This window comes from Hemiscyllium ocellatum, chromosome 36 (assembly GCF_020745735.1).
Source record: "Hemiscyllium ocellatum isolate sHemOce1 chromosome 36, sHemOce1.pat.X.cur, whole genome shotgun sequence".
Classification (NCBI taxonomy): domain Eukaryota; kingdom Metazoa; phylum Chordata; class Chondrichthyes; order Orectolobiformes; family Hemiscylliidae; genus Hemiscyllium; species Hemiscyllium ocellatum.
Genome location: NC_083436.1, coordinates 21,583,527 through 21,610,694, shown reverse-complemented (window position 1 = coordinate 21,610,694; position 27,168 = coordinate 21,583,527). Strand labels below are relative to the sequence as shown.

Genomic DNA, 27,168 nt, shown 5'->3' with positions numbered 1-27,168 from the left:
GCTCTTGGTAAAATTCCTGGTCAACACTGAATCACAAATTTAAATGGTGCATCAGATGTGCCTCCACTTTATTTAAAGTCCAGTGAACAAAAGAGGGAATACCCCTTTCTGACCCTTGTTTGCTGTCCATTGACCTATGGTCTGAAGCTTATGGATGTGGATGTTGTCAGTGGCCAGGATTAGACTTGATTATGAGGCTTTTGGTTGTCACAGAGCCTGTTTGTTGTTCAGTATTGATGAACCTGTAAGGCACGAGTGGTCTCAGTATCAAGTATAGGAGTTGGGAGGCCATGTTGTGGCTGTACAGGACATTGGTTAGGCCACTTTGCACAATACTGTGCGCAATTCAGGTCTCCCTCTTATTGAAAGGATGAAAAGGTTCACAAAAGAATTACAAGCATGTTGATACGGTTGGAGGGTTTGAGCTACAGGGAAAGGCTGAATAGGCTGGGGCTCTTTTCCCTGGAACGTTGGAGGCTGAGGGGTGACCTTATAGAAGCTTTTAAAATCATGAGGGGCAAAGATAGGGTAAATAGACAATGTCTTTTCCCTGGGGTGGGGAGAGCCCACAACTAGATGGCATAGGTTTAGGGTGAGAGGGATTTAAAAGGAACCTAAGAAGCAACTTTTTCATGCAGAAGGTGGTGCATGTATGCAATGAGCTGCCAGAGGAAGTGGTGAAGGCTGGTACAATTGCAACATTTAAAAGGCGTTTGGATAGGTACATGAATAGAAAGGGTTTAGAGGGATATGGGCCAAGTGCTGGCAAATGAGACTAGATTAGTTTAGGATATCTGGTTGGCATGGACAATTTGGACCAAAGGGTCTGTTTCTGTGATGCACATCTCTATGACCCTTTGAATCGAAGTCTGAAGGAATTACATGGTATGAGCTGCCAACTACAGAGAAGAGAGAGAAGACAATTACTGGACAAAATTGTGTGCATCTTGGCTAGTGACATTCAGGTCAGAATAAATACTTAGAATGTTTAGTAACTTATTACAAAATTTAACTGTAACATGTTATAACTATAACACTGCTACTCTGCAAAATAAATAGAGAAACCTAACCTTTGAGTGTTTCCTGTGTAATAAAGGTCAATTCAATTTTTGCTTTGCAGTAATTAGTCTGTGGGCTGTTGGGACCACAGAACATGATGGAGATAACGAGACGTATCACTGCAGAGAGCTTAAATTCAAGTACAACTACAGAGGGCTGATTTACACTTAGTCTTAAACCCAGGATTATTAGTGCTATGTTGACAGCAATTTATATGTGCGTAGTTTCTTTGAAAAAAATTCACTCTACTTTAACCTAGTTTTCCTTTCCCTTTTCTCTCTTCCCCTCCTCTGATCCAATTGCCATGGCGACAATTTGTGAGCTGTTGGGAGCTGACAAGATGGGCACTTGTATAGGTATGTACTTGAATGTTAAAAAAAATACATTAGGAGTACAATTCTTCCCTACTACAGCCTTCTTGAAGATTTCCAGTTTCCAAAAAGTGAAGATTGGAAAAACTTGATGTGAACATTAATTAAATCTTTCAGCAGTAGTGACTTTAACTTAATCACTGAGATTACCAGTGTCATGGATGATACACACAAGTGCACAACCTATTTCATGGTGCTTCTCATTCTCTGCCTTTCTTCAGCAGTGAAATGTCAGCACGGTGATATGTGACATGGGTTCAGTTTTACAAACCCCAAGCTGCAAGAGTGAATTTAACCCTTCCCTGTGACCTTGAAAATATTGAATTTCAATTGAATATTCCTCATAGCTCAATCTTTACCCTTTAGACTAAATAGATTCCAGATGGTGAGAGCACGATTTCCATACTCAGTGTTTTGTAGCTTATAAATAAATACATTATGTGTATTTAGCACGAATATATGAGGAAACAATATCCTTATGCTGCAAATGTCTCAAAAGCCAAAAGGGAGTAAAATTCACCTTGTGGAAAGTAATACAGAATGAACAACACCAAATCACAGCAGATTTGATTTTTTTTTTAATCAACCTGATCAGACATGTTAAGATACGCTTCTGAGGCTCAGTGGGACTTGAACCTGGACCTTCCAACCTAGAGTTAGAGAGTCTAAAAGACCCTAAAATAAAAGCTTCCACTAATGCCCATCCCAGGGCATTGAATCAGCAGCCACTTTATCCTTTGTCTGAATGCCTTCCATTAGAGTCAATAGGACAGAAAAGCAGCTCTTATTTAAAATGCACCACCAATTACAAACATTTACAGATATGAAATAGGAGCAGTAGAGCATTCAAATCTACGGGCTTGCTCCACCATTCTATAATTTTATAGCGGATCTGTTTGTGTTTCATATTCCACATTCCATCTCCCCTAATCATGTTTCTTCATTCATTATCACCTATGGTGCACTACTCTCCAAGACAAATTCCCTCTGCACCAATACCCTAATATTTTCTTTATTTATGCTTCAAAGCATAAATCTTCACTTGCCTTTTGACATAGTCAGTTCATCTTTTATATTAGAAATGTTATGGTTTGTGACCGATTGCCCAAGATTTTTAAGTTTTCAGAATTGACATTAATGTCTTTTCCTGCACATTACTTTTTGTTCTCTGTGACACTGAGGAAAAGTACAATGAGTGCATCTCTAATGTTGCATGCCCACATGAAAAAGTTATTCTATTTCAAAGTAATTAATTCTGAACAAAACATTGAGAAGTCCGACAAGGGACTACATAATGAGATGATTTGCTTATTTTTCCTTACTGTTTTTGTCATGTTAGTCTCTGAAACAACATATTGCTACAAAGTCTGCAATAAGAATTTGACATTGGTCTCAATAAATGTTTGGTCTATACCATTTACCATTGTATATAGGATGATAATGGTATTAAAGCAAATCTTACATAATAGACAAATTGACAATAGAGAAGTTTGTTTAAATAAATCATTAATCCACATAGCAGTTCAGATATCAAATAGCTATTGTTTGAAATGTTGATTTTGTAATTGAACTGCCATCTTCAAGGATTAATAATTACGGTAAAGGATTGCTTGCGTACCTGAGGTTTGTTTGGAAGAAGAGAATTACAGTATATCTTTCAAGAGTCATCAGGGATAACTAAAATATCAAGCAAATCAATTCAAAAGAAACTGACATCTGGATTATGCAAAACCACTTGTGAAGATTTGGTTAAGTTGCTTGTTGTTTGGATAATAGTTTGCCTATCTCAAGATTGATCCTCTCATTAACCTTTTGAGGTTAGAATATGAATTGATTCTTTTGTTGTGGGACTGAAATTTCTTTTTGTATTGGGTGCTGATATAGAGACATTTGTTTTATTTATTTTGTTCCATATCCATTGTTATCACAGCATTATGTAATAAAGATAGCAAAGTGATCAACACTCTCCAACAGTCAACATCAGAGAAAGCCTTACATTTATATTATGTTTTTCATGACCATTGGACATCTCAAAGTGCTTTACGGCCAATGAAATACTGTTAAAGTGTAATCTATGTTGGTAACACGACAGCTAATTTGTGCAGCAATATCCCACAGCAGCAATTCAATAATGATCAGTTTTTTTGTGATATTATATTTGAGGATTAAAAATTGTTCAGGACACTGATGATAACTGTTCTTTTCTTCAGTGGCATGAACTCTGACAGCGCAGTACTCTCTCAGTAATATAATGCAGGGACTACCTGGAATTTTGGCTCAAGGTCTACAGTAACACTAGTCCAAGTTGGCTTATGGCACAGAGACACAAGTGGTACAAACTGAACCATGAATGTTTGTCTTGACTACTTCTGCCTCGGAACACTTCAACCCCAGGGCATCAATGTGAACTTCAACAGTTTCCTCATTTCCCCTTCCCCCACCTCACATCTGTTCCAAACTTCCAGCTCAGCACTGTCCCCATGACTTGTCCTACCTCCCTATCTTCTTTTCCATCTATCCACTTCCACCCTCCTCCCTGACCTATCACCTTCATCCTCTTCCCTGCTAACCTATTGTACTCTATGCTACTTTCTCCCCACCCCCACCCTCCTCTCACTTATCTCTCCACCCTTCAGGCTCTCTGCCTATATTCCTGATGAAGGGCTTTTGCCCGAAATGTCGATTTTACTGCTCCTCGGATGCTGCCTGAACTGCTGTGCTCTTCCAGTACCACCTATCCAGAATCTGGTTTCCAGCATCTGCAGTCATTGTTTTTACCTAGATACCTCTTAGGTTCTGTGCTAAGGTGCCTAAAACTGAACACGCTACTCAAAATGTGGCCTGACCAACAATTTTTAGTGCAACACTTCTTACTTTTACATTCTATATGAATTATTTGTTTTAGTTATTTGAATAGATTAGCTTCTGTGTTTTCCAGATTTAAATGATAGCATGCATGTAAAAGAAATCCTTACCATTTTTTGCCTAAGAAACCTGTTCAGAGATGTAATTACACACCTTTGGAACAGGTGGGACTTGAACCCAGACCTCCTCGTCCAAGTTAGGGACATTACCAATGTGCTCCAAGTGGGCCCCTTATTCAGTTATGTAACTGATAGATTTGAAACAGTCAGCCTGCGCTACTTAAGTGGGAACTGTATTCTGACTGCAGAATATATGAAATGTTAATAAAGAAGACTGTCTGACCTATAAGAAAAGGTAACATAGAGTGTCTGAGCTATGGAAGAAGGCAGCATTAAAGATTGTCAGAGATAGGAAGAATAGTGGTGATGCAAGATGATAGACAGTTGCCTGACAGGTCTTCGTATGCATCTTGACATCCTAGTGCCAGAAGTGCTCAGGAAGAGAGATGTTGCATATCATCAGGAGGTTAAGAAATACTGGTGACAAACCCTTCGAGAATTTATACATAAAGAGGAATCTAGCCTAGTGAACTTGGACGAGTGCTACAAAAGATTTAACAACTTCATGCAAGTGATTGAGCTTCATCAATTCATCTGCATCTGTCATATTCTTACAACTAAAACCATTGCATCTGTTCATATCAGCATACATACCAAAATATCTCCAGCTATATGACTCATAAATTTCCAGTCATGGCTTCCCTTCTCTTTCACAAAATTAGAATGACTGCAAGTCTCATATCCACATCAAAAACAGAAACTGCTGGAGAAACTCAGCGTGTCTGGCAACATCTGTGGAGGGGAAAAGAGTTAACATACTAGATCCAGAGACCTTTCCCCAGGAGGTTCTAAAAAAGGATCACTGGAATCAAAACATTAACCCTGCTTTTCTCACTGTAGATGCTGCCAAACCTGCTGAGTTTCTCCAACACGTTCTCTTTCCTTTTTCAGATTTTCACCATCTGCAGTTCTTTTAGGTTTTTTTTCTTTTTGTACCCACATCACATGACATTCGATGATAGCCACATCACTGAAACTCTTCACACCACTTACTGTTCTCTCCCCAGAGCACAACGTGACACCCACTTGAGAAGGTAACATGAGCTGATCAACGGGGATGGGTTGCATGTCCTCACCTTAACAGAAAAGGAAGAAATGATCTCCATATTTTAGTTGCCATCACTGAGGTCATGCTGTGGAGCTCAGACTGTAGAAGGTCAAGATACACTCCTATCTGATCCAGATTATCACATGCAATTTCCCATATCCCACAATCTGTATCGACATGAAAGTTTCGGATGGATACAAACACTGAGTTTCTTGCTTTCCTCCCTTCAACTCCTTGAAACCCTAGTGCCTTTCTCTTTTCAGGTGCCCATTGTCAGGCATCGATGGGAGAGTGTTATAGAAACTGGATTATGATGATGAAGAAACATGGCTATTTGATCTCACACTGGCAATCATAAGCTCAAATATGGACACTGCACATATTTAACAGGATGATACAGAGGTGAGATCTGTACTTGGTGAAACATTGGGTGCTATGGCAGGGAGAGATGTCTTCAGAGGGGCCAGCTGCCTGGGGAGTGAGATCACACACAAGCTCTTCCTCACAGCACTCTGAGGAGGAGATTAATGAGGTCCCACACAGAAAAAAATGGCCAATTGGGAATGCATTACAAAATGCCTCGTGCATTGTCAGGCCTCTCAGCAAGGCTGCATTCACTGTCTGGGAGATTTGGAGGAGTCTGGCTTGAACGGGTATGAAGCCTTGTGCGCTGCTTGGATCCTATCCTTTCCAGTATGGACACAATTGCCATATCCAGGGGAACATTTACAGACCTGAACATACTTCAGCTCTTTCTGACTACGGTCCCAGTGTCTACTGCAGCACAAACAGAAACTCTCAACTCCTGAGAGCAGCACTGGAACCTCAGCCTGAAATCACTGAGTATTAGCTTGTTGCAATGAAGGCTCAATCTGTTACCATAACGACTGCATATCAGGACTGAAAGGGCTTTTCAGAATCTCAAAGCAGTCCAGCAATTTGTCCCCCATCAAATTATAGGATTATGCATTACCACCCTGGAGACTGGTAATGGATATTATCTCCCAGGATGACAGCATTCATCCTCCACATTTTCTGGTCTGCTAGTGTCACTACTGTTACCTATCAGTCACCCCGACTGCCTGCCTAAACTGATGCCATTCCCATCAACATGGCACAACTTGAAGCTGGAACTCCAAGACTCAAAGCTACTTAAGGTCTTTCTTCAATGCCGTTTGTAACTCCCCTGCTGAAACTCTGCAGTCTTCCACCAGCTCTGTTGCAAACTCTAGGGTGGAACAAAGCATGACGTCAAGCAGAGTCACCCAAAACACAGACACTAAGGAAAAACATATGGTTGATTAGGATGCTTTGTGAGATAAAGTTGCTGTTTTGTGGGGCTTTTCTACCAGGATTGTGACCGAGTAAAAACTGTGGTAGCCCTTGATTCAAAGGTTTGAGGCTGATACACAATGGGGATTTTTGTTTTTGTTACCCAAAATGTGAGTCAAATAAGACAATTGTGCATAGCCCTGCCAGATCATGGGTATGCACACTTCGTCCTTCCATTTCTCCTCTTCCTTCTGCTCCTCATCCTCCTCCTGAGATAAATGTCATCCTTTATCATGACAAAGGCTGTGCACTCATAATGTCCAGGTTGTGGAATATAAAACAGACCACCATTAATCACGACATACGCCAATGAGTAGTAAAGATCTTCTTCTAAACAGTCATGTTTGGTGGAACTGATGTGCTAGCATCCCAGTGATCTGTTCAGTGATACTTTTCAAGGCATCATGACTCTTATTGTATGCATGCTGGCCACATGTGGTTGGGTTGTGGAGTGGAGTCATAAGCTAGGTATATGGCCCCCATTACCAAGCAGTGGCCCTCTGATCTGAGAGAACTTCATACTCCTGCAGTACTAAAGCATTGTGACTGCCATCGCAATCGTGGGTATTCACCTGTAAGATAAGAGTACTTTGTTAACTGTCAGCTGGTCGTGTTCTTTGAGGAGGACATTTTCCCTGAGGCCATCAAGTGGTTAAAATTTTACTGGCACAGGAGTTGTGTTGTTTTGGTCTCAATCAGAAATTCTTCCTAAAATAATCCACATGACCTTCAGGAAGTGGATTTGTGGTTGATGGGGTAGCTTCAGTTTGAGCAGCAATACTTTGCAGTTGGATAGACTAAGACAATTGAAACAGTGATCGTGTTACACATTGCTGTCTGAGGTAGTGCTCGCTTGTTTTAGCAACAGATTCAGTCACTTGCCTCCAGTTTTCTGGAAATATTGCCAGCAGCTCAATTTAGGGTCAAAACTGATGCATAGATATTTTGGCACTGAGCTATTGGTCAGTCACGGAACTGTATATAAAGTCCTTCCCACAGGACCTTCTAGCTTGCTGGAAAGTGAAACATGAAGAATGATTTAAATTGTAAACTATGACCATCCACCTTCAACCATCACCCATCTACTGAACCTCTGTCCTGAGAGATCAATTCCATGGGGGATCACAACCATTCATACTGAACGGGTGGTAAACACTGACATCCAACTATAACTGGTCTCCATGCAAATAAAGTAAACCAGCATGATGTGCTGAGTATGGTCATATGTTGAACTTTATATTCAGTGGGTGCTGAGCCTTGCAGTTGTACTAAATTGAAGCATTTTTAGATGTGATGATCATAGAGCCACATATCTGCAGTAAATGGCATTATGAACCATAAGGAAGTCTGCTATCCTGACACAATCCCATGTATCTTCTTCTGTTGCTTTACATTTCGAAGGTGCATAATGAGCTCCTGTTTTTTGGCCTAAGAGTGCTTTTCATCCCTCTGATGTATCACAGGACAGTGAAGTAAGAGATGTAAAATGTTGTCAGATTTAGCCTGAAAGAATCCTGATGTGAATAAACCCCACCAGTAGTGCTGTCTTTGCCTTGCTCTGAGCCTAGGTTCTGGTTTGCAAGTTTTGGAGGGACCTGTAAAGGTGCTGACAGTGTACACTGCTGCTGGCTTAAACCAAGGTACAAGAAACTGCTCCCAGAAAATACTGGGATGTACAGCCTCCTTCGACCTACTTACATCCCCCCTCCTGCCGAGCATTCCAACAGCAAATTGTCTGTTTCGATGCTAGCTCTGCTCAATATCCTCCTCATGCACAAGAGGGAATTGCAAATACAGCAAATGTGACAGGAAACAGTTGGTTTGTCCAGAACCCTTGCAGCCATAAGTAAGGCCTTCTAGGCTTGCTGGTCCACTTGCATTGAATCAAGCATAAGCTACACCTCAGTACACTAAGGATTTTCATCAACTCGAGCAGAGGCAGTGGGGAGTAATCAGCAACTAGACTGGAGATGTTGATGATCATTTTAAACTGTTCAGTTAATGGGATTGCCGTCTTTGTGAAGAATACTCATCAAGGTTATGAGATGATATTAGTCGGATTTGAAAGACTACATGCCAATGTTGGTTTCAAATAAATATTACACATTGAATGACATCATAATCTGACTGTTCTATACCCTCCCTAATAAGATGGCAGCGTGCATGTATGGTACAGAGTTTAGTACCAAAAAAATTACATGTAACACTACAAACATAAAACCCGGTTCTGTTGCCAAGGAGCCTAAAAGTCCAGAAAGTAGATTGCTGCAAATAACATATTATTCAACTCTCAAACAGGTATCTCAACAAGGAATGAGCACAGGAAGAATTATAGCAAAGACTGTTGAAAGACAAAGTTGCCTTTGAGAACACCAAATAGTAATGATATTGCATGTAAGAGATTTTGACTTGAAGTGCATTTTTCTGATGAGCTGTAATGGAGAAAAATCTGTGAGAAAGGAAGAGAAGTCTGAAATATAAGCTATATCAAGCAACAATCTCAATCTCACGATTATATGCTGAAGTGCTTGCCAGAATATCGCAAACAACCTAGATTTCAAACAGCTGTCTTTTTTTATACTCAATCATAGGATGATGGTGTCACAGGCTAGACCATCATTTCTCGCTCATCCTTAATTTCCCAGAAGGCAGCAAAGATTCAAATACATTGTTATGTGTCTGGAATCACTTTTAGACCAGAGCCGATAGGATGGCAGATTTCCTTCCCTAAACAATATTGGTGAATCAGGTGAGCTTTTATGACAATTGATAGTAGTTACATGTTTACATCAGGTCAGCTCTTTATTCCAGAGTTTATTGAATTCAAAGTTTACCACCCACCATTGTGGGATTTGAACCTGTGTTTCAAGAATATAGGTCTGGGGATGATAATGCAATGACATGACCCTAGTTTCTCACTTCCTTTATGGGTAATTGCAGTTTATTTTAAGATTAGATTCCCTACAGTATGGAAACAGGCCCTTCGGCCCAATAAGTCCACACCAACCCACCAAAGAGTAACCACTCCCCCCCCCCCCCACCCCAGACCATTTCCCCTGACTAATGCACCTAACACGATAGGCAAATTTGCATGCTTGACTTGCACATCTTTGGATTGTGGGAGGAAACTGGAGTACACAGAGGAAACCCACGCAGACACGGGGAGAACGTGCAAATTCCACACAACAGGTGCTGGAGGCAGGAAACAAACCTGGGTCCCTGGCGCTGTGAGGCAGCAGTGCTAACCGCCAAGCCACCAAGCCGCCCAGTGGATTACTTAATTTCTCAAAGTCTGTTTGTTCCAGGTTCTATTCCTTTGAACAGCTCTCTCCAAACTGTTTCCTGTTATTAAGGCATTTGATTTCCCAAAATTGAAATAATAAATGCCTCATTCAAGAAAATTTGACATGTTCTCAATTGCTTTGAACTTGCAAAGTTATATCAATATACACTTCTCAGTTCAGTCAAAAGTCTCATTGCAAGATTCAGGTGTATCTTTCTGCTGTAAATATTCGATTTATTTTCGGAAAAGCACAATATAATTATAGCAGCCATGAACAGAGGAATGATCCGAGGCATTAATAAAGCAAAGAAAATGCAAGATTCATCGGAGGATTTCTTTGCAGCATTATCCATACCAATGTTTTCTGACAATAAAACCCCGTTCCATCACCTGCTAAATAGTTTTCAGTTAAAGCATGATAAAAATGCTGTAACAATCAACAGATCTGAGCTGCAGTTACAGAACTGCACTAGTCGTTTGTCTGTTCAACTGTCTTCTCATTGCCAAATTCTGCCAGTAGAGATAAACCACTACGCAACTGACTTCACATCACAGTGAAGGGTATTTCACTGCAGCTTATTCAGATGCAGCAGTAGTTTAATGTCAATATGTTGCTGCAATCCAGACCATGTATGACTTAGGAACATCCTTCCCTCTGAGTCACTGTGTAATGACGCATTCAAGTGTGGGCCCATCTTGGTCTTTGGACTCCTAGATCATTGATTTGGAACCTTGCCGACTTAAATATTTGGATTAGTTATATTGCCTAAAAGAAGAATAGGCGAGGAAAATCAGGCCAAAAGACTCATACTCGAAAAATGTAGCTGAAAACTCCTGATCAAATTACGTAGCCAGGTTAATGTTCCAGGTTACACCCTCCTCCATATGTTGCAATTTTGGTCAGTATTTTCTGTTTAGAATCAACTATGTTGCTGTACCCACTCAAAGGACTAACTGACCATCATTAAGTTTATTTAGCTGGAAATCTAATGTATCTGCTTTGACTCAGAGCTGGGTTGCTTTTGTTCATTTTTCTGGCCAAAAGAAATGATGCATTGAAAGGGGAGTATTTATTACTAAGTAGTTTTTTTTTAATTGAAACTGAACTGAAGAATTTAGGATAACATTGCATTGGAACCAAACAAAAATGTTAACAAAGGAGGTCAAATGCCACAAAAATACTGTTTTCAGCAAGAGAATATTATATTTCAGAGCCATTTATTGTGAAAGGTCACTGGCAGTATTTGTTTTGACATGTTGCCAGCCTTTTGCACACTTCACTGGTTGATTCATAGGAGACAACAGTCCTTTAACATCATGTGATGATATTAGACATTATATCTGCTGCATGTGGCAGAAGAGCTCTCCACTCAGTGTTGAAGGAGTACTTTGGTGTGCTGAAAGCCTGTAAAGTAGACTAAGTTGACCCAGTGCTCAGTTCGTCAACACCTCTCCAGACTTTTTCCTCAACTCCTCATATCAGTGTTCCTTTTCCTTTCAGATAAAATTAGCTGTGCTCCAGGAATTTTTCATTTTGAACTGCAAATGATCTCACTTCAAACCATAAGCCTCTAAGCTCTGGACCAACACAAGCAACTCATGTCCTTGTAAAATGGATTAAGTTTCCAACAGGCTTCACAAACATTTGGATAATGCTGGGTCTAGATTCACACCAATAAGATTGTAAGATCTTTCCTCTGGCCCACTAATTATGGAATCATGAGTTAGGATCTTTGAATGTTACAGTCAATGTGAAGTGACTGCTGGCCGCCGCACAATCCAACTTCATCTGGACAACTTGACACTGTGGCATGAACAAGGAAGAAGTAAATAAATATTATTTTAAAGTTTACAATTTGGAAAGCAATGATTTGGTATTGGATATCGAGAAATTAGTCTTCACTTTCTGACAGGAAAAATTGAAAGTCTTGGAATCACATGGCAGATCAGTTAAGTATTGGGAGATACCAATTAGTCAATGTTTTGGATTAAGTCCATTTTTAGAATAGAGTTATTCAAAACATCTTTTTTAATATTTTGATTTATCTACTGTGTTACTAAATTACTGCCATGTAGAGTGACTTTGGTGGAGATTTTTTTCTGAACTGTTGTCCTTTCCATTTCAGAGAAATGGAAGATGAGTAGTTGAGAATTGAATGGAACACATTGACCATCTTGGTGTGTTGGTACAAAGATGCATTATCTGAAAAGTTAATTCACAATACAGTAGGCCAAACATATATACAGTTATAACCAGAACCTTGGCAAGTTTCCCCAATTATCATAGTTCCAAATGGGATGCCTCAAATTGTCAAGCTCCCAGGCAAAGCAGGATGCACTGACTTGTGTCTCTTTATTCATCTGGCTCTTGGTTTGTCACATTAAGGTTAATTGCACTCCTGCAAAAAAGGATGACTGAACTTAGGACAAGATATTGGCAGGTTAGAATACAATCCTGGGAAGAGAAGACTCTGAAGAACAGGAAACGAATCTCAGAAGATTTCAAAGGCAGAACAACAGGGTGGGAAGACTCCAAAAGGCAAGAGAAAGACTCTTGGAAAACTTTAAAGCCAAGCCACAAATCTGCAGAATGAAAGCAAAGACATGGAACTCTTCAACATGAAAGAAATATCCAAGTTCTCACCCAGATCAATATAGCACTCTAGTCCAGGTGGTTGGCAGTTCCAATAGAGACTTTCCTATTATGAAAGCCATTTGAAAATGCAAAGGTCTCACAATGAGGCCAACACAGCAAGATCCAAAAGCAATGGTTCCAGCAAAAAATTGCATTAGGCTTTCTCACAAAGGAGAAGTGACATCAAGTAAGCCCAATTTTATCTGCTGAGTGTCCACTAGCTGATGTTGTGACAAGACAAATTATGGAAGGAGGTACTTGAGGTATAATGCATTAATTTAAACATTTGACATATTATTTGGACATCACAAAGTTTCCTTGTACAAAGGGTAAGATTCAGTTCATGATCTTATGTTTTCAGAGAGTAATTACTGTGGTGACATAGAATTATAGAGTCATAAAGCACAAAAATAGACCCTTTGGTCCAACCAGTCCATGCCGAACATAGTCCCAAACTAAACTAGCCTGCTCCTGGCCTGTATCCCTCCAAACCTTTCCTACCCATGTACTCATCCAAGTGTCTTTTAAACTTCTTAAATGTGCCCAGATCCACCACTTCCTCAGGAAGTTCATTCCAACACACACCATCTTCTGTGTAAAAAGACCCTCATGTCCACATCGAATGTATGTCTTCTGGTCCTGAAATCACCTAAATACCTGTATTAGCCTATTTCAGCAAAACATTATTGATCAAGAAAGATTCAGTCCGAAGAATGAACCAGCTATAGTTAATAAAGATGGTCAAGGAGAATGCCCAATCAAAAACTAAGACAAACAAAGTGGCAAAAACTAGAATTAGAATTCCTACAGTGTGGAAACAGGCCTTCAGCCAGACAAGTCCACACTGACCCACCGAAGAGTAACCCACTCAGACTCATTCCCCAGCCCTAAATTTAGCTTTGACTAATGCATTATGGACAATTTAGTATGGCCAATTCACCTAACCTGCACATCCTTGGATTGTGGGAGGAAATTTGCACAGACACAGGGAGAATTTGCAATCTCACAGACAGTTGCACAAGAGTGGAATCAAACCTAGGTCCCTGGCACTGTGAGACAGCAGTGCTAACCACTGAGCCACTGTGCCACCAGAGGATTGGGAATTATTTTTAAACCAGCAGCAAGTTGGAGTATGCAACTATGGAATTTAAACCGAGGAACACAGAACAGGAAGATAATTCAAACCAATATTTTTCAATGGTTTTCATGATGGAGGACATTATAAACATTCCAAATGTGGCAGATAAGCAAAGTGCTAATAGCATGATAGATCATGTGTCAGTCTGTAGCACAAGGGACAAAATATTTGACAAAATAATGGGACTGAAGGCAGACAAGTCACCAGGATTTAATAACTAAGTGCTTTTAAACAAGTGGCTGTGGAGATAGTAGAGGCATTGTTTGAAATATTTTAGAACTCTCTGGATTCCTGGAGGGTTTTGGTATATTGGAAAACTGCTAATGTGATGCCCTTGTTAAATGAGGAAGGGAAACAGAAAGCAGGAAAGTTTAGGCCAACTAGCTTAACATTTGCCATTGTGAAAAAAAAAAGCTAGAGTCAATTATTAAAGGAAAATTAACAGGATATTTTGAAAATGCAATTAGAGTCGTCAACTTTTGTGAAAGAGAAATAATGTTCCACATATAAGTTACCGGAGCTCTTTGAAGCAGAGTTGATAATGGGGAACCGGCAGATGTAGTGTACTTTGATTTTGAGAAGGCATTAAACAAGGTGCCACAGAGAACATTATTGTACAAGATATGAGCTCACTTATTGGGGATAATGTATCAGCTTGAGTTGGTAACACTCAGAAGAGTTATTGAGTGTTTTTCAAGTTGGAAACCAACACCTAGTGTCTGAAAGGATCCCCACCTCTGAGTTAGATTCAGTGAACCATAGGGCTCCAAATTAGTTATCATTACTGTCATACATGAAATGTTAGAAGGATTAAAACCTTCACCAACTATATTATTGAATCCCTAATCATTCACGCTAGCCACTCCAACTCCGACCACTGAACACCTTATTTGATTTCCCCATTAACTGTGACCCAATTACCATTATTCCTACACATCTGCCACCCAACACCCTTATACCATTACCTGCCACTCTAACTCCTCGTACACCTTCCCTTTGACTGATCTATCAATTTAACCCCTTACCTACTAACATATTACCCTGTATACTCACCCCTTCCCCCACTTGGCACTGTGAACGTCCATCAATTTTCCACACTATCTTCTCACCTAAATACCTGTCACAATACCTCTTCATTCACCAACCTAACACTGTATTCCCTCACACACTAAACCCCTTATTTGTTTCACTACCAACCCACCCTCTGCCCATCTGGAACTCTATTCCATTACATACCTGGTGCCCTACCCTTTCCCCACCTGTTGACCACCCTAGTCCATCAGCCACTTCCCTTGTAAACTTACTTTCTCTCTTTATCAATGAAGCTTGAACCTTGTAAACTCAAAGTTACTGTGAAAAGGGGAGATGATTTGGCCTCTGGCATTCATTCTATGGCCATACTAGCCTGAAAACACTCGATCTCGTCTAATCTCGGAAGTTAAGCAGACTCAGGTCTGGTTAGAACTTGGATGGGAGACTGCCTGGGAATACCAGGTGCAATAAAATAGTGTGGCACAGTAGTTAGCTCTGCTGCCTCACAGCACCAGGGTCCCAGATTCAATTCCAACCATGAGCGACTGTCTGTGTGGAGTTTGCACATTCTCCCTGTGTCTGCATGAGTTTCCTTTGGGTGCTCCGGTTTCCTCCCACAGTCCAAAGATGTGCAGGTCAGGTGAACTGGCCATACTAAATTGCTGATGGTGTTAGGTACATTAGTCAGATGGAAATGGGACTGGGTGGGTGGGTCGGTGTGGATTTGTTGGGCTAAAGGACCTGTTTCCAAACTGTAGGGAATTTAATCTAATCATTCTCTGCTGCATTAAAGTCTCCAGTAGTAGATGCAGTCTGTGTTTCTCCAAAGGCTTGATTCAGAGATTCTACTTAATGATTTGCCTATCTCTCCCCTGTATTATTTCAACATACACAGATATAATCTAAACAGACCAGAGGTATAGAGCCTTTGAGGTTTGTTTTTTTTAGTCCATTCTTTTTGAACTTTTACTTATTGTTCAATTTATGATTCGATGTTATGTCCATCTTTTCTGCCTCCCTGTTAAGAAACAAAATAATTATTAATATCTCTGCTTTGTCTCTATTGTCCTCTGTGGGATTATCCTATTTATCCTTAATGGCCATATTCCCATCACAGCTTTCCTTTTTCATTGATGTGCCTGTTAATTACTTAATTATTTTGTTTTACGGTCCTTGATCATTTCATTTTTGCTCTTTACTTTGTTCACTACTTTATGACTTTGCTCCAAACCTCTTTGTCTTCTCTCTTAGACAATAAAGAATTGTGCACCAATATAGCTTATACTTCTTTTTTAACAGTTATTTTCTCTAAAAGTTGTTATGCAACCGTGTGTTTTAGTAGTCTTGAATTTATTCTTGCCAACAGCAGACCGTATTTTCATGGCATTCTGTTGGACACCATTTTATATGCTTCACATTGTTGTCTTACATCGTTCTTTGCCAATATTATTTCCCAAATTTCCGCAAGTTCAATTTTCGCTCCCTCAAAATCAGTTTGCTGGAGCTGATTCAGTGAGAGAAACTGAACAACCAAAACCTCAGTTAACAAAACAATGTGATTTAAGGAATCTTAAATAAATAGCGGAATGATTTAAAAATGGTGGATAAATTCAATGTAAAATCAAATACAGAAGACAAATGAAGAAAGGAGAGAGAATGAAGAGAGAAAATGCTTCAGTAAGGATGTTATAATACTTGAAAGGATTCAGAAAAGATTTACAAGGATGTTACCAGGGTTGTAGGATTTGAGCTATAGAGAGAGGCTGAATAATCTGGGTCTACGTCCCTTGGAGCGTCAGAGATTGTGGGGTGACCTTATCAAAGTTTATAAGATTTTCAGGGGCATGGATAGAGTGAAAGTTAAGATCTTTTCCTCAGTGTACAGGAGTCCAAAGCTAGAGGGCATTAGTTTAAGGTGAGAGGGGAAAGATTTAAGAGGGAACTAAGGGGCAACATTTTCATGCAGACAGTGGTGCATGAATGGAATGAGCTACCAGAAGTGGTGGAGGCTGGAACAATTACAACATTTAAAAGGCATCTGGATGAGTTTATGAATAGGAAAGGAAAATGCTGGCAAATGGGATTAGATTAGTTTTGAATATCTCGTCTGCATGGATAACTTGATCTGATTCTGTGCTTGTACTTCGCTATGACTCTATGACAAAACAAGGTTAATTAAAGAGAGAAAATAATAGTGACACAAAACGAAAGTACAATAGGTGTAAAATTTAAATTCAGGCTCTTTTAAAATTACCCAAAATTCGAAGCCTGAAGCATAGTGTCAATCAGGTTGATTGTCAGTAATTAACCTTTATCACTTTGTCAATTACAAGCTCTAAATATTTGTGGTGAGTTTAGTTCATAGTTATTGTGCAAAGTAGCAATGTCATACCCATCAATATATACCCATGATGTGGCAGGTAGCAAGCTCCTGTTTTCATAAAGCTAATGGTGAGACAGTGCAACTCTGTTTCTTTTTTGTACTATTTCATGGGATGCCAGCAACACTGTTTGTTGCCAATCCATGACTGCCCCTGAACTGAGTGTTTTCTGAGTCATTTCAGTCGACATTTAAGACTCAAGCAAATTTCTGTATATCTGGAGTCCCATGTCAGCCAGTCCAGGTAAAGATGGCAGATTTGTTTCTCTAAAGAACATTAGTGAACCTGATCCAGCTTTACAACAATCCATCTTAACTGCTTTGTCTCTACAAGCTAGCTTTTATTTTTATTATCCAAATTTACGTTTCCACCAACCCATGACTCCAGAGCATTAATCAATTGATGTTACCACTCTGCCACCACTTCCATGACATTCTAGACGTATATGTATTTACTGCTCATTCGCTTCTTGTCGGAGGTTGTATTGTTTACTCTTAAATAATGCCAAGTGCCATGAGTTTTACTGCTACTTTGACTGTAAAATCTGGACATTCACTTCTGATATGTGAAAGAAAATGCAGGGAAAACACTTTCACTTTTAAATGCAAGCAGCTGCTTTCCAGCTTATATTTAATGAATTTTGGGAAATCAGTCAGCACTGAATGCACTTCACCAATACTTACAAGTGCTTTGATACATCCGACGCTTATGAAAGGCATTGCATAAATGCATTTCTTTCTATTTTGTGTCCTGCTTGAAAATTCACACTGACCGGTTCAAAACTAAACAAATTTCTACCACTGAAGAAAAAGTATCTCTGATGTTGTGCTGCACTGAAGATCACTGGAGAGAAAATGATACTTCAATCAGAAACATGACACACAACATGTTTCCAAATCCTAAAAAGACTTAGCCATTTTCAGCAGTTAGTACACAGACAGAATGATTACACAAGTTAAATATCAAAACCCCACCACTCATAGTTCTATTGTTAATAGCAACAAGTGCCTTTATATAGTACCTTTGATGGAAAGAAAATCACAAGGTATCTCACACAGACATTATCACAGAGCAACATTAGCAACATTGATAAGGAATTGGGTTTGTTAAGGTGACAATGAAAAGGTTGACCAGCTTGACACAGTCTCCCACCAACAATTTGGCAGCCACTTAACTCCCTGAAGAGCTTTAATTGGCTCAAAACATCTCCATCTTGCAAGGAACTGGGGAGGAGAGCTGCTTCTGAGAGCTACTGGCTATCCTATTGGCTGCGAGCTTGCTTATGTGAGCAGCACCATCAGCTGGCCCCTGCTAAAGCTGCATGCAATCCCACTGAAAAAGAGCCAGAGGCAGAGGGGGTCTTAGTGAGGCCAGAACAGGAAGCTTTTGTGGTGGAGGAGTGGAGGGGGTGTTTTGAGGCACAGGTTCAGTGCACAACGGCAAATAGAGACGGTTTACCTTGGAGAAAGGGGCGCAGTAGTAAAAGTGGGCTCATGAAACTGGCCAAGGCATAAGCAGCCACCCTGGTCATCCTGAATCTCTTCCTGATGGCCAAACATTTCTTCCAAGAGTGGAACATTGTCCTGAAGTGAGCATGAATTGGCTGCTTAATCATTTTAATTGGGCAAAGGCAGGCGAGCCACACTAGGTAATAGCTGCCATCTGTAAAATAACAGCATGATCTCGGGCAGGCAGATCTTAGACCACTCATAGAATTACACAAGTAACCCCCCCACCCCAACCCCAACATGAACCCACTCACAGATGATCATAAAATTGTGCCCATGGATCTATTTGGGCAGGTGACCAAAAATCTATCAAAAGACGTAGGCTTTGTGAAAACTCTTGAGGAAAGAAAAGTAGGGAGACAGAACATTACAGAAAGAATTCCTGAACATCGAATTTAGACAGCTGAAGGCATCATGGTGAAGTAAAGGAAGTGGGGGTTATACAGAGACTGAAACACAACCAGAAATTGCTGGAAAAACTCAATAGGTCAGGCAGCATCAACAGAGTTAATGTTTCGGGTCCAGTGACCTTTCCTCAGAACAGGGACTGAACGGAGTTGCAGAGGTCTCAAAAGTTTGAAGAGACACTTGTTAAAGAGATCAACACTTCATTGGAAAAGGTATACATTGTATCCATTGACACTTATTGTTTCATCTGAGTTCACTTGGACAAGGAACGTTGGCGATGCATCTCTTGCTTAAGTCTGCTTTCGATCTGGGAAAAGCATAGAGTGTAAAAGGTATCTTTCATTGTGCATAGGAGCAGAACGACAAGAGCAGAGAAGCAAACGTTATTAATACAACACAGACCAAGGGGCCTAATTAATATGGCAAAGGTGTTAAAATTCAAAGACATGAGAATCAATATTTGCTCTGATATAAAGGGAAAGACAATTAATACCTTAATAATTTATACCAGCCCACAAATTGCGGATGGTACACCACTTCAAGATAAAATCTGTGTGACTCTCTGACTCTGCTCCTATAGATTATTACACATAAAGTTGTTTTCAGATTGTGGCTGAAGACTCATTTCAGTGAAAACTGGGGATTTTCTATCATGGGTGATCAATGCACTCTGCGAAATTAATGCTCCTGTAGTTAAGATAAAAAGGTATCCCACGGCTTCTGAACTCTCCCTCATCTTTTGCATCTCGAATGTCCTATTGACAAATTGAATTTGCTACATTGACTACTACTCTACTCAACGTGAGAAAATCAACATGTGTTTTATGATCTCACCAAATTTCCTTACTGTGGGAAGCTGGATGTAACTCAATGTGACACTTTATGTTTGATATTGGTGTTAGCTAACACAAAATTGGTGTGAAGTTTTATACTGACAGTAAATTTCTCGTTTCCAAGCACTGCAGCAACTTTGCTAACATTTTTTTTCTTGAGAATGGATGGCTGTTATCTGAAAATATCCCCTTCAGCTTAAATCAAGATGGATATAAGATAAGGGGGATCTCTCAGGGTTCACACCTCAGGCTGCTTTAGTTCAGCTGGTATAATACATGTTATTAATTTTGCAAACCAACAGATAGCATCAGGCTACCTGATGAAAACTACAGGAGATTCTTATCAGGAAATTGAACCAGTGAAATGCAAATTTGCTGTGATGTTGGATCAATTCAATAGTTGAAAGTGTAATTCCTAGCTATAACCATGTAGATAACTACATAGTTAAAAACACAAAGACTTGGTTGCATATTCTGGTGCTGTTAGCTTAATCTAGCACCATCAGCTTCCGACCTGTGTGCCTCATGCAGATGACATTAATTTCAAATGGAAAGCTACTGGGCACCACATAATCTATGGGAGTGGAAAACAATCTTTGTATGTGGCTAGAACTGTGGCTTCTTGTGTTGGCCTTGTAAGTGTATGCGGGACTAAATTCATTTGTGTCTACCGTGGTTCAGCAGATGGTAAAGACTCAAGGATGGCTTTAAATTGATCACAGGATCTCAGTGCAGCTCTCCAATCTGGACCCTTCTAAGTTCAGCTGGCCCAGATTCCATAGGTACACAGTTAAGGTGTTTAAAGAGGCTAGAGTGACGTCAACAAATTGCTGTGGAGGAAATACATCAGTCTACACCCTTCAGTAGTTAGAATTTCTCCATGATATGGCTTCTCTCCTGGCTTTTCCCAACATATGAGGGCTTACCACAATGTTGATAAATCCTATTCATGTCAACCATTTGGTTTTGAAGTTGGTTTCAGAACTGATGTCCTTTCTCGGTGCTAATCCTACCAACTTATCCAGGATGGATATGAATGGCTTGTATACAATGGCTTGCTGGCTCCAGAGACCAGTAAATCTCAGCGTGGGGATTGAACCCAGATACTCTCTGCTCAAGAAATTCGAGTTACCTATTCTACATCTCTAGACACCACATTTTGAACCTCTATACAATCTGAGAAAGCAGTCAAAGTTCATTCCAACATAAGTCGTGATTAGTTTTCATGACTACTGATTTAGGGCTTTCATTAGGTTCAGATAGACACCTTGGTTGCCTATAGTAATTCTGCTGAATTCAGATGAATGCATCATTCAGGCAGGGGCATTCCCTCTGCTAATTTTCTTATTGGTATGCCTGTTTTATGCTTGGTAGAAGGGAAAAATAGCTTTGAATTTTGACTATGTAGAGTCAGTTCAGCATATCTCAGCAGTGAATATCTGTCATATTGCATATGCTGAGCACATTGCTTTGTATAATGCTGGAGTTCTTGGCTGGGTGAACACAGTTCAATTGCATAACGCTAGCGACAACAGAGAAGATGCTCTAAACTTTTGAAAACCACAAATTGTCACTTTATATTTTTGTTAAAAATGGTTGACGGGTGATGAATTAACAAGGGGTCATTGGAAAATAGCCATAGAACAGAACATAACTTAACCTACCATTAACCTGAGCAATAGTCATAAGCATATTAGAAACAGCATTCATATTTCTACTGCGTTTATGGAGAAAACAGAAAGGCTAGCTCAAGCTTTACCAAAAAGGCACTTGCACCATTCATTTTTAACCTAAAAGATCAGCATTCAAAGTCAACTAAAAGCAAACTACTATGGGTGATAGAGATTTGAAATAAAATGGAAAGTGCTGGAGAAACTCAACAGATCTGCCAGAATCTATGGAAAGAATAACAATTAAAGTTTTGAGTTCTATGACTCTGCTTTAAAACTCAAGTTTGCTTATAATGATGAATCTGTGTTGTACAAGCAATTATGGAAAAGTCCCAAATCTTACTGTTTGAGAAGGATGAACCATGTGTTAACTTTTTAATTGTAAATCAAAGTAAAGTTGTGCATCTCAAGATATCATTATAGCTTCTTGAATTCAAAATACTTGGGGTAAGATAAATTTCTGCATTTGGGAATTTTCTATATCATAGGATGATATTAGGTTACCAAACCACAAGTGTGTAAACCAGAAAACAGCGTAGATATAAATACTTACCTAATCATAAAACCGTTATAAAATTTATAAAGCAGGAATAAAAAAGTTCCCTTAACCAAATGTTGTATCTTCCATTTTTCACTCCGAAAGTCCTGAAAAAAAACCTGTCTTACTTGTGACATCTCAAAAGGCTTATAAACATCTAGTGTTGCTGAACAATGGATTTCCACTCCGAAGAGTATTTTGATAGTGGTAAGAATAAACTATCAAATTCTGACTTTCATCATCTGATTTTTAAATAATTTTTCATGAAATAAAATGCTTTTCAATAAGGAAAAACACTGAATTGAGGTGATTCCAGTGATCACCTGACCGATTTGATCCAATTCATGGAACCTTCAGTGAACACAATTCTTGTGAACTAAAATTAACATACCATTAAAAAAAGACTGAAACCTGTCACTCAGATCTGTATGTCTTGTTTAATTTCTGATTTCTGGAGGTTTCACATACTAGGATGCAAGTCACCTGCGGATAATTGACATTAAAATAAATAATGAAATCAGACATGGGAATGCATAAGTGAACTGTATTTCAGGCAGCAGCTTTTTGAGTAGAGCAGAGGAAAAAAAATGGATTTGAAACAACAGAATTAAAAGCTTGCTCTCTTTATTTCCCACTATTTCTTTCAGTTTCTGTGGCCGGTGATAAAGCAAACTGGAGAAACATTAATTCATCAAAAACTCAGGGGGATAAGATCATAAAAATAGGATTGTGAGTTTGACGTATTGAGTCTGTTTTGTCATTTAATTCAGTTCATTCAATTTATAGCTGATCTGACAAACCTCAACTTCACTTTCCTGGTTTATCTCCATAAATCTTGATTCCCTTATTGGTTAGAAATCTGTCAAATTATTAAATCATGCAACTAATGAGGTTGCCAGATTTCATTCAAACAGCTGTGCTCTCAGGTTTAAACCTAACACCTTCAAGAATTTAAGGACTCTTTGTCGCTGCCAATTCATGATGCTCTTTTTGTGCTGGAAACTCTCCTCTTTTTACACTTTATGCCTGTTTTTGTGTGTTTGATGTTGCACAAGATTATTTTTATTGGAATCATTGGTAATAAAATTCTTCTTTCTTTTGCTTGTATGTAAGCAGAATACTTTAAGTAGATACTGAAAATCAGGTTCAACTTCATAATATGGAGTCAACGATACATATTTGGTATAAACAGGTTATATATTAGGTACAAATTGGGCATTTTTCTATCAATTGCCTCAAAGCAGTTTAGTGTTCATACTTACCTGTACACACTTTGGTGTAGAATGAAGCAAGATTCAGATACCAATGCTTTCCAGCACTGTTAGTGTGAAGCTATTAAGTTAATGAGATTTGTGGATTTCAGTTTTTTTATAGCTTTGATGTTATTTCAGGCTATGTAACGTAATTAAAATATTAGACAAATTCCCATAAGAATGTATGAGTCAGTAAAGGTTATGTTAAATGACGAGGAAGTAACATATATTCAGAATATTTTCTATGAACTGATCAATTAATATTGTCACAAAATTGTGATTCATTATTTAATTTTTGCTTTGTTAAACATATTTCATGTCACAAAGGTACAGTTAATTTAACAAAAGGCTCATAGCTGCTAACTGACTGGATCTGCTAATGTCTGTTAAACCACCCAGCAGAATATTGTCTCTCTTTTTCTGGATTTCTGAAAATTGCCAAATGTTCCCTTAACAGATAAGAACAATCTCCGATTTCTCCCTGAAAATTATAAGGACTCTCCTCAACATGCTTGATGCATCTGTTCAGAAGGTATAACCTTTCATATCAGTTTTTCTAATATGTCTTCTTTAATCAACCATGAAATCATCACCATGCCACCCTATCTCCCAAGAAATGGTATGAGTCTCAAATTGTCCATTTCATTTCTTGCATTGGTTTTCAACTAGATCCCTCTGGATCTTCCACCATCTCAACCCTATGGCTAATGAAATTCTGATCCATACTTTTGTCGTCTCAAAGGTCAGTTTATTCGTTATTCTCCAACCATCATAAATTTCACCTCAGTAGGAGTAGTGCAGCCTTATATTTGCTTCCGCAAATTCCTACATCAATAACGTGCCTTTTCTCATGAACAGTCACTAACTTGCTGCTTTCTTACTAGCAATTGCACATCCTGAAAATCCGTAAGGAGATTCACATTATAGGATGGGCAGGAGTACAGCCCTAGTAGTTGTGGCATCTTGTTTGAACTGAATCAACATTTGTCCCAAACATTACAGGTAGTATAGTTAGGGCTCTGCTTGAAAAAGAGTTTTCATGGTTTTAATGGGAAGTCCATCAATTAGTGAGAATACTGTGAGAAAGAAATGAATGTGTATCGTTGGCAGGATTTGTGCACACCACTGGCGAGCAATGGTCTGAACCGTTTGGCCATCATGTCAAGTGATACCAACAGCACTGAAATTGGTAGATGAGCAGTTGATTTCAAGTTGCTTGGTTTTGCATGCCAACTGAAAATTTTGTCTCCTTTCCCTTTGACTGATGGCTTTATTTGCTTTCTAACTTCCAGACTCAATATTTCCTTTCTTTTTTACCTTCAGTACAGGATGTCAAAGGGTTTTCTGAGCACTTACCTTCATCCATAAAAACACATAGACAAGGGGTAAAATTGGCTTCTAAACCCTATTCTTCTTGTATTATTGGAAGGGGCAAATACAAACTGTCTCTCGTTCAACGTGCTCCTTTCTCTTGCATTATATTCCAAGTCTGAGATACCTCACACAACATTACAGCTCAGTGAGCAATACATTTCTGTCTTTGAGGACTTCTTTTTTAAAGCTTCCTTGAAATCCCTCAAGAGTCTCCCTTGGGTCCTACACAGGCCTTCGAGACAGTCACTGAATAATATTGCTCAGAATTTATATTTTCAGTCATTTTTTGGTCGTATGTCCTTTTAAAAACACACATGCACATTTGTATTTAAAATGTATTTGGATATGATCTGTGACAATCCCGCCTTGCCCAATATTAGTCTGCATACTAAAAGCTGCCAGTCTATCTACGTGGCCTGACCATCCCTCTGCAAGCAGTAGCAGAGGCAGAATGAAACATTTAAATGGTCACCCAGTGAAATGCCTGATTAACACTTTATGTGGTTGGCTGTCCTGAAAAGATGGGGCAAGACACCCTTTACTTTCATTAAAAGTCATCCATGTCTCAAGTTAATAAACACTTATTGGAGCCGAGAAAGGTTCGAAATGTAATAGGTTTTCAGCAAGTAAAAGTAGAAGTTAGTGAAAGATCAAAAGATGTGTGATAGGGTGGAAGACTGGAAATATTAAATGACAAAAGAGTCAGTGGATTTGTGCAAAAGGAGCGGTAACAGAGGAAGTAAAGACACAAAAGATGTGTCTAGAGGCAGTGTGATAGCAGAATAATGAACAGCTGCAAAAAGCAAGAGAAAATGAGAATAAGTCAAAAACTGCAAAGGAAAATGAAACAAAATGAGAGCAGAAATTACACTCTTAAATTGTTGAACTCAATGCTGGTATGCTGTAAAATGCTTAATGATGAGATGTGGTTGTTCAAATCAACATTACATTTCATTGGAACACTGCAGTAATTGAAGACAGGGAGATCAGAATGTGGGTAAGGTGAAGAGTTCAAGTGACAAGCCACCGGAAGCTCGGGGTCATCCTTGTCGGCTGAACGGAGGTATTGTATAAAGCAGTCATCCTGTCTGTCTCCCCACTGGACAGCAGACTTCACTGTGAGCAGTGAATACAATGTATTAAATTGAAAGAAATAATGTAAATTACTGTTGAACATAGAGGAATTGTTAGTAGGTAGTTGCATCTCTTGTATCTGAATCGAAAGGTGCCTTGGGAAAGCGAGTGGATTTTGGGGCAATGCAGCAGCGTACCAGGGTGTGGCAGGGTAAATGGGCCCTTTGCAATGCTAACACTGCAGGAAAGGGGAAGATCTGTTTGATGGTGATATCACAATTGTGGTAGCACGTGGATGAAGATCCATTGAATATAGAGGGTGATGCATTGTAAGTCAAGCAGAATCCTCTAGAGGAGGATTATGGGAGTGAAGGGAAGTGTTAGTTTTGTTGTGTTCTTGGGAGGCTGTCCCTGACTTACACAACCCCTGACTGATGGGTCCCTGCATAGACGTTGGTGAGAACTATTCCTTAAAACTTTGAGACGTGACTGCCTGCTTGCTTCATATACTATGTGTCTGCCACAAATATGTGATGCAGATGTGAAATTGGTGTAACTTGTTGCTGTACACCATTATCTTTACTCCTTTAACTGAGAACTGCTGACCAACAAGGCAAGCTGCCTGCTTGGTTGACTGCCCCAACAGGTATGCAAGGGCAAAGCAAAACAGGAAAGTAGTCGGCATGGAGATAGGTGCTAAGTAAGTAAGCATTAAGAGAGCAAATGAGCAGCCTGAGATGCAGTTTAGTTCAATTCACATGCTGGGTGCTTGTTTCTGAATGCTAAGTATCCTGGCAGCAATGTCTCGATGCTCATTGCTGCTGTCCTTGCAATGCATGGTCTGTGCTTCTTAATTTCATGCAAACAGATCAGAGTGAGCCCATGATGATCCTGAGATGTTGGCAATTATTGGATGCCAATGTCCGTAGATGACAGGTGTATACAGTTCTTGCACATAGTTTGTGTCCTGAGATCTAAGACATCATTACATGGTGACCTACATGGAAGATCTTCATAGACAGTGACAGGCTGAAGACACCAAGTACCGTTCTGACTCCCATATCAAGAACTTTCAACGTCTCATTTGTTTGCAGTGGATTGCAGGATTGGAAGACATATTAATGAGGCAAGATGTGTACTTAATAAGGTTGTTAACTTGCAATAATCCCTCTGAACAGGCAACTAGTCACTCCCGAGTGAATATGTCACTTCAATGTCCAGTACTTAGTTAGGAACTACAATAAGAT

General features: G+C 39.4%; 1 pseudogene; it reads left to right on the top strand.

Annotated features, from left to right (window-relative positions):
- The first annotated feature begins 15,237 nt into the window (after positions 1-15,237).
- On the top strand, positions 15,238-15,356 carry LOC132833469 (5S ribosomal RNA; annotated as a pseudogene).
- The last annotated feature ends 11,812 nt before the right edge of the window (positions 15,357-27,168 follow it).